The following is a 13,102-nucleotide window of genomic DNA, read 5'->3' as shown; positions in this document are numbered from 1 at the left end:
GAAGGCTCTCTTGCATCTTCAGAAGCTCTGAAGAGGACATTCAGTATGGTAGGGCGTGCCTAAAATGATCACTATCCAGCTTCCAGTCTTCCGACTTCCAGAATGTGAAAAGCACATTTCCATTGTTTTTAACCTCCAAGCTGTGCCTTTTTGTTCTGATATCCTAGACTATTAATATGGACCCAGGTAGTTTGTGAAATTAGGTACCCTGTTCTTCAAGTCTACTTCAGACCTGGATCAAGTTCTTCATGGCCTTGCTTTGGCTAAGATGAAGGAAGCCTTGAGAAGATCCGTCTGAGCGAAGTCCTGACGGCTAGAATAGTCATGGTGAGGAAAGCTGGAGAGGCAGGAGTATGCCAGACTGACAGCCCCATTCCTCCAGCTACACACAATCCTCCTAGCTTTGGACTTGACTTTCTCTTTCTCAGTGGGAAAAGACATGTGAGTCTCACATAAATTACCCACGCAGACTGCACAGCAGCCAACCTCCCTCCTCTTCAAGTCTTACACAAAGATACTGCCAATTTCTGTTTTGGAAATTGCTTTGTCCCTGTTTGTTCTGAAGAGTGGATAACCTCCCTGATCCCCACCTACACTTGGAACACATCGAAAGGCAGGTATCAGCAAGATGCTATCGAGAGATGACTTTCAATGTGATAAAATCTTGCTGGAGTGCATGGATTTTCATGAGATCCACAGGCACCCAACACTGGCACAGCTCAGCTAAGAGAAGGCTGCACTTCACAGAGCAGATGTACCAAGGTGAAATCACTGCCTTGCTCCACCCCAGGACCAGAGAGAAGACATACATACCCCCAGGCTTGGCCGGGGTTTTGGATTGGGATGTCCACGTTGGTCCACAAAACCACATCTATCCCCATCACCCCCACTTCAGAAGACAGGCATGAGAGTAGGCAGGAGGCCAAAATGCTTAAGGGAAGCATTTGTGACTTGCAAATGTAACACCATTCTTGCATATGTGCCTGCATGAACCATCCTGGGCCATGGAGGTCTTTAGCACATGATATGGAAAATGACAACCTTCAAAAGCCATATCAAGACAGTAGATGTCTATGGTTTGATCATCCAAACTGTGGTTTGCAGAATTAGAGCTCGGAAGAGCTTTAGGGTTAGTGTAGAGACAAGATATTGTTAGCTTCTCCATAAACTCTTCCTGCTTCTAAACAGCTCCTTCTCCTTTGGAACATGAACTTTTAAGTTAGAACAAACCATCAAATACATTTCTTACACAGGTTGCATATTGTATGATATATGTCATAAATATTTACATGTGTTACATGCCTTATATGCAAAAATATAGGTCTCATGTGTGTGACTTACCTAAGCCCTGTGTGTCTCCTTAGCTTGGCATCTGCAGAGAAGAAAAGAAGCCCATGAATAACAATTTACTTGGATGTAAAGAGAGAAATTCTGGCTGTCACTGAGTATCCTCCTTCATTCTGTGTGTGGTGTTATTCTGGTGTGGACTAGAATATTACTCAGACTGATGATACACAGGAAAACCATTCAGGTCTCCAGTTGGGGCTGTTTTATAGTAGAAACAATGTTGTCCTTAGTGCTTGGCCAGAGTAGGTTGTTTCTTGTCCTCAGCAATGGACTATTTTGTATATAAGACAGAATTCCCCAGGGCTCTGGGCCTTTCTGGCTTCTGTGTGTCTCTACTGGACACTGAGAGTTCCCAGAACCCTACTCTCAGCACAGAGCTCTTCTCCCCCGCCCTTTCCCACCCACCTCTACAAAACCAAGGACGTCAAGACCTGGACTTCCAGGATGCTCCAGGCTTGCCTGTCCTACTGTTTTGGAGATCTCATTATCTACATGTCCCCAAGAAGCCTCACAGCCATTGAAGTTCCCATTGACTTTTCCCACACCTGAACTTGCTACAGTGCAGCCATTACAGGAACACATGGATAGGATTTTGTTTCAACAAGCCTTTTCCTTTCAAGAGCCTATAAAGAGTGATGGGCTCCTACATGCTTGCTGGCCCCTGCTCCACACCGGCATGGTAGTGAGAGCTCTACAAGGTGAGTGGAATTTCATCTGGTTTTTTGTTTCAAGGCCTTCAGTGCTTCTCCACGTTCTTCCCCAGCTCTCTGGGATCTGGCCCTGTGCCACCTCTCATACTCTGTCCCCTGCATTATCTGTACCTTGATCTTGATGTGGTTCCCAGAACACTTGGTTCTACTTGTCAATTCCATACCTTGACACACCTGCCTGCTTAGCTGGAAAACTGTTCATCTTCCCACAGTCCAGCTTCTGTTGTCGTGTTCCTATCTGTAGACTGAACTCCTGTGCTTTCCTGTGCTCCCATCTTCATCCACGTCTTCATTGAGTCATCACCTAAATATTTGTGTATTAGTCTTTTGGTGAGCCATTGTGATGTGTCAAGAGGTTTGCAGGGAATATGGTAAGGTATGAGCTGGGACAGAGACTGCTCAGCCTGGATATCAGGCAGGTAAACTGGGACTGGAGACATTTTTATTTCTAAATGAAATCACCTAAAAGAACACAAGTCATTTCTTATGCAATTTTAAATTGATGCCCTGTTGCTAGAACATACTGTCCAAGCACACTATAACAGTTGTTTTAAAATACTGGAATTCTCTTGTGACTAACAGGATAACTCCAGTAATCTGTCTTGGAGATATTGGTTCGTTGCATGAAGATACTTAAAATAAAGCATGACTTTTGCAATTTCATTATAATATTGCATCATTTTTAAAAATCGTATTAGAAGTTTAGAAAGTAAATATAATCCCATCTTGACATTCAAAAAACCAGGGGGCAGTGGTGTCATGGTGGGATAGACATTTTCAGTTGGTGTTTTACGATGTCCAACAGTCTCCCCACCAAACCTAGACCACGAAACTGCATGCTCATGGACACGAAAACCTGGAGCTTGCTATGAACCTAGAGATTCGATCATTTTTCCATTCTATTGCCGATGGCTGCCCACATACAGCTCTGAGGTAGGAATACTGAAGGCACCATGATGCTCTGAGCTTCTCAGAGTCAAGCTTGGCTTTGAATGGTAGACACACCACAGGGATGAAGAGAGACAAAGTGTCCCCACTCCCATAGCTTCCATTACAGTATACCCCACAAGTAAATACGATGGCAGGAGCTTCAACAAAGTAGGATATTGTGCAAGATGATGTGACAGAGAAAGACAGATGGTGGAGGGGGAGCTGGGGGAGGGGGAGAGGGCTGGCTACTGTGTATAGGGTAGCCACAGAGTTGTTCCTCCATTGTTCCGACTCTGGCTGGGCTTACAATGCTCCTTTAGCTTTCTGGTTAAGACTGCCATATGCAATGTATTTGTTTACTCGTGTTCCCTTGTCAACTGCCAGCTGCTCATCCCAGAAACCCTTACTAAAGTCTCCATGTCTCCCTCCTGCCTGGTCCAAAATTACTTCTTCATTGGAAGTTGCTGACTGAGTGCATCTCCTCACACCCTCCAAATGCTGCCTGTGTCTCAAGCGCCAAGCAACCCTAGCAATTGATTTAGGGAGAACGTGTCCGAGATTGGGGAGAACCTTGACATTCCTCTGTCTGGATAGCCCACTTCAAAAGGAAATGACTGAAGAGACAGGGCGACTACATGTGCATTCCATTTACCTTACAAGTCAGATTTCCCCACTCATCAACAGAATAAGAGCATTACGACACTGACCCCACTTGTGTGTGTGCGCATATGTACACATACACACATACACAAGGGGAGAGGGGTTGTGGTGATGCCTTAATGCTGTTAGATAAAAATAACCACGGTGTGGTCGGATTCCTTAGGGAAGACAAAGCTCTCTCAGTTCTGATGGGGGGGGGAATCTTTTAAATCTATTCTTCTTCAAAAAAAAAAAAAAGTTTAATTATATTCTTCATCCTGAAAGCATGAAAGAAACACTGGCTCACTGCAGAACATTTGGAAAGTACAGAGAATTGTGAAGACCCTCATTGGGTTCCTCGGCACTCACCTTCAGCTCTCCACCCCACCCATGCCGACAGTCCTCAGTGGACAGACATATCAGGATGAAGCTCTGTTTTATCCCAGCACTCCTGAAAGATTAGCCCTGCTTTTTTTGGAGTCACTTTTACTTTTATCTGATTAGAGAAGTAATGTATTCTCATTTTGGAACTGATAAGAAGCAAGCGCCTGCCATCAATTTCCCACCAAGAGATAGCAATGTTCTGCTCTGACACACTTTTTCAGCGTCTGCATTCTGGGCAAAGCCATACAGATCGAACCGCTGTGGGTAAGCAACACTGCAGCCTATGTGCCTATTTTCACACACTCACCTTCAAAATGTTTTCCTATCCAGAAAAACATCTGACCAGATGCTTACAATAATGCAGCAGCTGGATTTGATAGATGATCTTGGAGTTTGTAATTTAAAAAATATAGTAACCTTTCTAAATGTTTACAAATGTGTGTGTGTGTGTGTGTGTGTGTGTGTGTATTCAGATGAGTGTAAATGTTGTTGTGTTGTGACCAATACTTTTAGGTAAGTTGTGTGTATCTCAGGTTATCTCTTTAGCAAAATGAAAACCTGTTTTTTGTTGTTGTTGTTGTTGTTGTTGTTGTTGTTGTTGTTGTTGTTTAATCTCCATTGAAAGATACTTCGCTGAGATTCTAACTGGTACTGGGCTCTAGGTGTGGGCTAGGTGCTCTCTCAGAAATGTCCTGTCATCGTTGCAAAAGCACAGGACTAAGCACCCGTTTAGATGTTCGTGATCAAAGCCAGAAAACAAGTGACTGAGAGTGCCATACAGAGAATGCTTGAACCCCATCACCATTGTTGGGGGTGTAAAATGGGAGCAGGTGATCCAGGAAATGGCATTGAGATTCCTCAACAATGGAATTAGAAGGTGATCTTCCAGGCCCAGGTTTGGAAATGGATGCAAGAGATTTGAAAACAGACCCATGAAGAGACATCTGGGCACCCAAGGGAATGCTACAGTGTTGCTTGCAATCGTCCAGAGGAAGGAGCATCCTGTGTGCTCACTGGGGGACAGATGAGTAAGAAGGTGGCCTTTGCCGGGACCCATGTTTTTTCACTGCCTCCCTGGGATTCCTCTCTTCACAACACACTCTGAAACTGGCTTCAGCTAGAAGTCATTCTTTACGTGAAAGGCTATTCTGTTATACAGAGTTTTATTCTAGGCATTTATTTGAAGAACACACACACACACACACACACACACACACACAACCCTTTCATCCTTTCAGACAGCTCTCAAATATGAGACTTCTGCTTCTCAGATTTTTATTTAATTTAAAAACTGTGACGCACTGATGTGTTTGTAGGTCATAATAAAATTGATTCTGAGAAAAATAAAAGGGAAAAATGTGTACTATAAACTCCAAATTTTTGTTATTAGATGCATGACGGAAGTTGCTCTGACAATAGCTGTCAACATTTATGTACTTTCAACTTCTATACTTACTTTGCAATGTAGTCCTTGTGCCATTTGCAAGTCACATGTTGAAGAGCAGAAACCTAAAGGAGAGACATGTCTTGAATTTTAATGAGCCAACGTGACTGGGCATTGTACATTTGTAATACCAGGCTTCTATTGATCTCTTTTCATGAGACAACTGAACCTAGAACACATGGCACATCTCAAACACTGGAAGTGTGACTTCTAGGAACTGTCAAAGAATTATAATAAGCTTTGGAGCCAGACGTTTCTGGAATTAGACTCCAAAACCTGCTGCTCTGAAGCTGGGGATCATGAATAATTCAGTTTTCCCCTCTCTTATCATCCTAAAAAAATAAATATCAGGCTACGGGCTAGGGAGACCACTCAGTATACTGTTTGCTTTGTGAACATGAAGACTTGAGTTTGATCCCTAGAATTCATGTTAAGACACTGGGTATAATAGTGCATGCTGTAATCCCAGTGGTGAAGAGTCAGAAACAGGAGGATGATCTGGGCCTTTCTAGACAACCAGTGTAACCTGATAGTGAGCTCTGGACCAATGAATAACCCTTCATCAAAGAAGGTAGACTGTGATTCTAACAATGACACCCAAGGTTGTCCCCTGGCCACAAGGCATGTAAATAAATATACCATATACTATGTATCTGCATGCATCCTAACACACACACACACACACACACACACACACACACACACACACACACACACACACAGAATGAGAAGGATCTCATCTCACAGGCACACTATTGAGATGTGTTATCATTAACTGTGTGCCTTTGTTGCTCAGTACCCACCCGTTAAGAGGCATTCAAGAAGACATACTTACCCCTTCACTTTATTTTTGTCAGTGTTCAGAAGCTGCAGACCAAATGCCAGACCACAGCAGCCTAAAACTTCTCAGTCATCATTTTGTAGACCAGCTCCTTTAAAGCCCCAGCAGCAGTAAGTAGGTCCTGGTTCAGACAAAGACAACGCTGGGTCACTGAGCATTCTGTGGAACTCAGATTCTTCCCAGCATGCTCTGCACTGTTGTTGCTGCAAGAGGGTCATTCAGAAGCGGCAGAGCCAAAGTCTTGCAAACTGACCATTTTATTTGAAAAAAGCCTCATGTTAGGAATGCCAAATAACAACAAAAAGTAATTTATAAAACAAAGCCAGCACTTCCCATGAGCTCAGCTTCCCTTCAAAAGAATCAAGTGCTCTCCCAAAGACCATCACTGAAAACCTGCTGAGGTTCCAAGATCCCTTTGCTGCTGTTGGCAGGCAGGTTTGGAGACAGTACACAGTAGGTCTATGTCTGCTGGACCTGAATGAGTGAGTGAATGGATGGATGGATGGATGGATGATGAATTTAGGTTCATTAAGAGAAGCCTCTGAATGATCTTGAAAGAATACTGTGCAAAGTGGGGGGTGGGGTGGGGAGTGGGGTTAGTTCTATTATTTAGTGCTATCATTCTAGTTCACCAAAAACAGTACAAAAGATCCTAAATCCATGTGATGTGTTGAATCACATGCTCACCTCTCCACTCCATTTCATCTCCAAGAGGCAAATGATGCAGATGTCCAATGGAATGTTCTGGGGCATGTGGCTCTGCACAGAGCACCAAGGCTGTTCAACTCCCATGCAAGATCCCAGGAGTACCTCCAGGCAGGTGTATTATAAACCACTAATGTTTAGAAGACAAACCTCAAAGCTTAGAGTGACTGACTACCTGCACCCCATGTAGCTTCCTATCCTGAAATATGAGCATAGCCAGGGAGTTTTGTGTAGCAGAACAAGGAAAAGATTTGTTCATCGTTCTTTAAAGGGACTCTGAACTCTCACCAAACACCAGGGTGTGTTTATCTGGAATGCTTTTCTAAAACATTTACAACCCAGCACAAGCCTGGAGAAGAGGGATGGTGAGTGATAGGGACCACATGGTTTTAGGAACGCAAATGACTTTGGGTCAAGTTACTGCATGTAAAATATTTTATCCTTGTTTCTTCAGTTGTATGCCCTACAGTGAACTCCTGAAGGTTTCTTATGTGGCTGTGTTCAGCATGTCCAGCTTTGGACCAGTGCTCCACTGGTCTCAGGAAAGTGCTCTACCTCGTTGCTACCCACCATACACAATCCACAGTATTTTTCTATTATTTTCTTTTAAATTCATGAACCATTTTATTGTATTTTATTTTTGAGAATTTTATGTGAGTACACTATTTACATTCTTTCGGTCCTTCTCTTTCCCACTCCAACTTCTCCCATGTTCCCCTACCACATTTTCCTCTCCTCCCTACCACATTTTCCTCTCCTCTTTTAATTGTCCTCTTCTGCATATAATTATTTTTCTGTACTTGCACACATGTGCAAGCACACACATACACACACACCCTACTGAGTCCAATAAGTGTTTAGAGTTGACTAATTAGATTTTGGCATCCTATCAGGACCCTCATCTTGATGAAAATTTAGCAACCATTGACCATATGGTAGGGACCTTTAATGAGGGATAAGGCTTTGTTAACCATGATGGCATGTTGACATGTTGACCTGGGTGCTCTTTTGTAATAATTTTACTATCTATTCTCCTATTTTAATCAAATGAACTTTTAGTTCCTTAGAAATAGCCCTGACAATGTGGCTCAGTTGCCATGGCCTGCTTTGTGCAACACTCCTTAGTTTTGACCTTAGCTGCAAGACGACTTCTTCTTCTTCTTCTTCTTCTTCTTCTTCTTCTTCTTCTTCTTCTTCTTCTTCTTCTTCTTCTTCTTCTTCTTCTGCGCATAAAGCCCACATCCATCTGGTCTACCTCATTCAGGGGAATGTGGCTGGGTGGCAAGTAGAAACATTCTTGAAATTCAATTGGTAAGCACATTCAGATGCTCACAGGGGATGAGAAGCTGTGTATGAGGGGGTGGGGGACCACACTCCCTGTTTTAAAATTAACCATAGAATAAAGTGTAAGAGTGGCTTGATCTCTCTGTAGTTGGCTGATCTACAGTGCGTGAGAAAGAGTGGTATCTAAGAAGTGCCACCTTCCTATTTTCTATGCTAAGAGAAGAAATGTGATATAAGTCCAATAATTATATATACTCTCTATAACTTTGTTTCATGGTCATAACAGTATAATGGGTAGAACTGGATCACTGAAAAGATGCAAACTAGTTGCCTAGGTTGCAGAGCCTATCACCCTCAGTGGGGCACTGCAGGCATCCCTGTGATCCAGGTGGCATTTATCTCCTAGGAGCCCAGCTGGAGCAAACAAAGAGGCAAAGGGGGCAGTGACAATGATGATGATGAAAGGCTTCTACAGAAAACCAGCCTTCAGTTTCTCGACAGTAGGGTCCAAGGGCCAGAGTGTGGAATCTTGGACTTTTTCCATGTAGCAAAACTGAAGAGGGAAACAGGGTTTGTTTGTTTTCTTTATTTTTTTTAAATTTATTTATTTATTTATTTATTTATTTATTTATTTATTTTATTTTATTTTTTAGGAACTTGACCGCCTGTAATCCTTCTGGACAGTCCACTGTTAGAGGAATCAGTTGCTGTTTTGGTATTTAAAAACATATTCATGGAATTTTGGTTATTCAAGTTATACAAGGCCCTGGACCTTGTATAAAGGAGATATGTTATGACAATGGGAAGATTTGTTTCTGAACATTGAAAGCCAAGGGAGTCCCCATTAAGTAAAAGCAGAGTCGGTGGACAAATATACTTGCCCCCAAGGCTGACATCCCCATCGGTTAGGGGATCCGCACAGTGAGAGGAGAGAAAACACTCTCTAAGCCTGCCTTCTGTCTTACACATATGCACATACATACCTACAGACATACATTTATAAACACACACTCAATAAATAAATAAATAGATAGATAGATAGATAGATAAATTGTAGTTTTTCAGTGAAGAGAAATTGACTAATTTCTACACCTTCTAAAGGTAGAGAATTTGGAAACTGAGTTGTGGATTTGGGAAACAGAGTGAAAAGGAGACTCAGGAAGAAGTCAGGCATGATGGGAGTGGGTTTGCATCATGAAGACAGGCGGGTGGTAGACGGGGACAAGGCTTGGCCGCTGCTCAGACTTTGTCTTCCAGCAGTGTTAGGCAACATGCTAGCCCATTTCCACCTGTAATGCTTAATACTGAATTTTATCTTCAAATGATCTAGAATCACCCAGGAAACAAACATCTGGGTATGCCTATGAGAGATTTTCTAGATTGGGTTGAATAGGCAAGAGGAGTCTCCTCAGGTATTTCTGGCAGCATTCAGTGGGCTGGGGTTCTGGACTGAGTAGACATGTGGAAATGGAGCTGAGCGACAGCCTTCATCTCTCTCTGCTCCCTGCCTGCAAATATAACTTGCCCAACTGTCTCAACCCCCGTGTCTATGACTTTCTCTACACTATGGGCTATATCTGCACACCCTGAGCCTAAATAAGCCCTTTCTTCCGTAAGTTGCTTTTACCAGGCATTGTGTTGCACCTACAAAAACAGTAACAACTCCAAAGGCATCCTTTTCACTGGATCTTAGATTATTCTAGAGAAGAGGGAGACTGACTAGCAGAAGAAAGCACCTGAGTGAGCTGAATTCTTACCTTACACTGGGTACATTTACATAATGAAGCAATTGCAGTCGCCCTGATTTTGATTAAATTTCATTAAAGCAAAGTCTCAGCTTCTCCCCTCATTAAGTCAAGTGATTCTGAGAAACAATCACAGTGATGGCATCTGCTGAGGCTGCATCTAACCTTGGTGATGGCCCTGGTCCTTTGTCTCCACACCTTAGCAAGTTAGAATGGCTGTATGCTGCCAACTGCCTGTTTCCCCACCCTTGCCTCTTCAATGGTGACTCGCTTTTTCCTTGGGCTTCTTCAGGCAGAAAGCACTTCCACTGCTGTGCTCCAAGCTCTTAACATAGTAAGCTAATATAGAATGGGTGCTAAATAAGGCCTGCACAGCTGCAACTCTCGCTTTATCATTCCAAACTTGCCTTTAGAATGCTCTGTCAGCACAAGGGCCCTCTGCTTAAAACCCTAAAATACACCTTCTGGCTGGCAATTCTAGCATCTGCCACAGCATCTTCTTGCTTTTGAGCTGTCTTTTCAGGGGATGGGGGCTCGCTGAAGGATTCTCATGCAGTATCTTGGAGAAGTATTTGAAGATCTTCTAAAAGAATAAACCCTCCTTGAGTGGGTCAAGTCTCCCTTCCTTACGGAATCTGATATTAAAGAGACATGGAAATAAAAGCACCAGGAACAAACTGCAAGTGGTTGAGAAACAATAGGCGAGCATCATGGGGCAGGGACGTGGGCAGATGTGGATATGCAAAGAGAAGGATGTGATGACAGCTAAAGGCACTGCTCCTGGCAGGGATTTGTCCTCTTTCCCCATCCTCTCTTGCTGGATCTTCCGTGTTGCTGCCTATCCACTAGTGAATAACTACAGAAATACCCCCCCCCCCAGTGGTGACTGGGTCAGAAGGGGCACTAGACAAATGGTCGCACTAGACAAATGGTCGCTGGCATTGCATTTGACCTGTTCAAGTGTATTCAATCCCAGCCACTTCCATTCCATTCGTTCTTCCTGATCCTTGCTCTTCAGGCTTTCCCACCTTTGGCTCAGTTCCAGTCAGTGTACGCAGTGTTCAGGGTCAGTGGTATAATGGGGCTGTGGTGAGAAGATTCACTAGTGTAGAGTCTGGAGCAGATGGGCACAGGGTGGTTGATAGGATGGACGTCCAACCTGAGGCTCCTATGTAAATGGCTGCTTTCGTCTCTTAGGCTAGTAAGGTGTCAGGCCATGATCCATTTGCTGATTGAAATGTCTGTTTGTATTTAAACTGAACATAGAAGTATAAATAAAGTTATCCATCAGGTTGATCTATGGAATCTAATCAAAAGACCCAGAAATAAACCCACATACCTACAGACACTTGTGACCAAGGAGCCAAAACCAGACAGTGGAAAATGAAAATGTCTTCACTCATTGGTCCAGGAGACAACGTCCTGAACAGAACACCAATAGTTCAGGCCCTAAGATCTACAACTAATAAATGGGAGCTCATGAAACCAAAAAGCAAAGGACACAATCAGAGGAAGAGATATCAAAGGTGACCTTTTTCCTTCAGAGAAGTAACTCTGTGACCATGTTGCCTTACAACTGCAAATCAAATGGAGAAAACTGCCCCTACGTGTGAGTAAGACATTGGAGGACTTTGCCTTCCAGCTATTTTTTGTTTTTTTAAAAAAAACTTTACCCAGGCCGTGGGACTTAGGCACATTCTCATGAAAGTCATATGTGTGCCATACCACCAGGTGGGTGGTCCTCGTGCACAGAGACACTAAGCCCACCCAGCGATACTGGAAGAGGGGCTGAGCTTGGCTCCTCAAGATGCTAGTGGATTCTGCTGAATCACCTACATTTGTTCCAAAGCCACATTCTTAGACATAATTTGTGCAGGACACTGCCCAGCTGCACTGGCTGTTAAGATGTCCTACAATACCGCCAGTTTAAGTCTGGTCTTCACAAGTGCACACACACACACACACACACACACACACACACACACATGCTACACACGCTGGAATCCTGTGTCACATGGATTCTGGAGACCACCCAAGCACACAGTTCTCTTGTCTGCATCCATAGCATTCCTTCTACTTGTATTTCTTTTTCCCATCTTGTAAATGTGCAAAACTCCTACCCATTCCTCAAAGCCCAGATCCAGATATCTTTCATTTCAGTACCCTTTTTGAAAGTTCCACACTCTAGCAGTAACAAACAAAAGCACAATTATTTTGCCTCATTTGTTTAACTACTGTTAATACAACGCTATGGTAGCAGTAAAACTATGTGCGCTTATTAATGTTTTACTATATTTTGCAAGCGCACTCTCCCATTTGACATTTATTAAATAACCTCTATGGGGTGCTTAGGGTAAAAAGTATGCATATTCCCTACCGATATTATTCATTACAACCTCTGATTTCCTAGAAGTTAGTACAAACTTGTTCTCTGGGTGCATAGGATAAACAAATGCATGAATGGAGGAAGGAACAAACGAATGAGTGAAAGCAAGAGTCATTTCCCTGGTCTTCAATATCTCCCATCTCCAATGTGGTATGAAATAATATGAAAATGTTCTGAGCTCCTGGGTGAGATGTGACCAGCACCTTTCCCAGGGATAATCCAGCTTTCTATAATTAGATATCAACCAGAGTTTATCTTGTTCAAAGAGCTCTCTCTCTCCTTCTGTCTTTCTCTGTTTCTCTCTGTATGTTTCTCTTGTTTCTCTTTCTGTTTGTCTGTGTGTCTGTCTGTCTCTGTCTGTCTCCCTCTTGCTTTCCCTGCTTCCCTCTCTTTTCCCCCTCCTTTGCTGGTCTCTAGGACTTTTCTATTCTGAAACCATGTGTTCCTGTGGTTCCCGCAGTTGAAATAATGCAATTACATCATGAGTCACTGTTCCTTCAGCAGACCACGAATGGACTGCTTGGCACAAGCCCTGCCAGTGAGAAGGCTGCCCATGGACCTGTCCTGATGCCTGTCTGTACCCTGCTGGAAACCTCAGCGGAGGCTGCGGCACTTTGGGGTTTTTCTAAAAGTACTCTGCAAGCCAATTTCAAATACAATTTTCAGAACGGGGTTTGAGGACTAAAT

General features: G+C 43.3%; 1 long non-coding RNA gene across 1 annotated transcript; it reads right to left on the bottom strand.

Annotated features, from left to right (window-relative positions):
* Nucleotides 1-1,343: 1,343 nt before the first annotated feature.
* Nucleotides 1,344-6,362, bottom strand: LOC115064240. Its single transcript, XR_003844063.1, has 3 exons — nucleotides 6,290-6,362; nucleotides 5,467-5,519; nucleotides 1,344-1,372 (listed from the first exon to the last, which is right to left on the bottom strand). It is a non-coding gene; the product is annotated as an uncharacterized LOC115064240 (long non-coding RNA).
* Nucleotides 6,363-13,102: the final 6,740 nt, after the last annotated feature.

Source organism: Mus pahari, chromosome 6 (genome assembly GCF_900095145.1).
Source record: "Mus pahari chromosome 6, PAHARI_EIJ_v1.1, whole genome shotgun sequence".
Lineage (NCBI taxonomy): Eukaryota > Metazoa > Chordata > Mammalia > Rodentia > Muridae > Mus > Mus pahari.
Note: the sequence above shows the minus strand (reverse complement) of the source record. Positions and strands in the feature narration are given on the sequence as shown.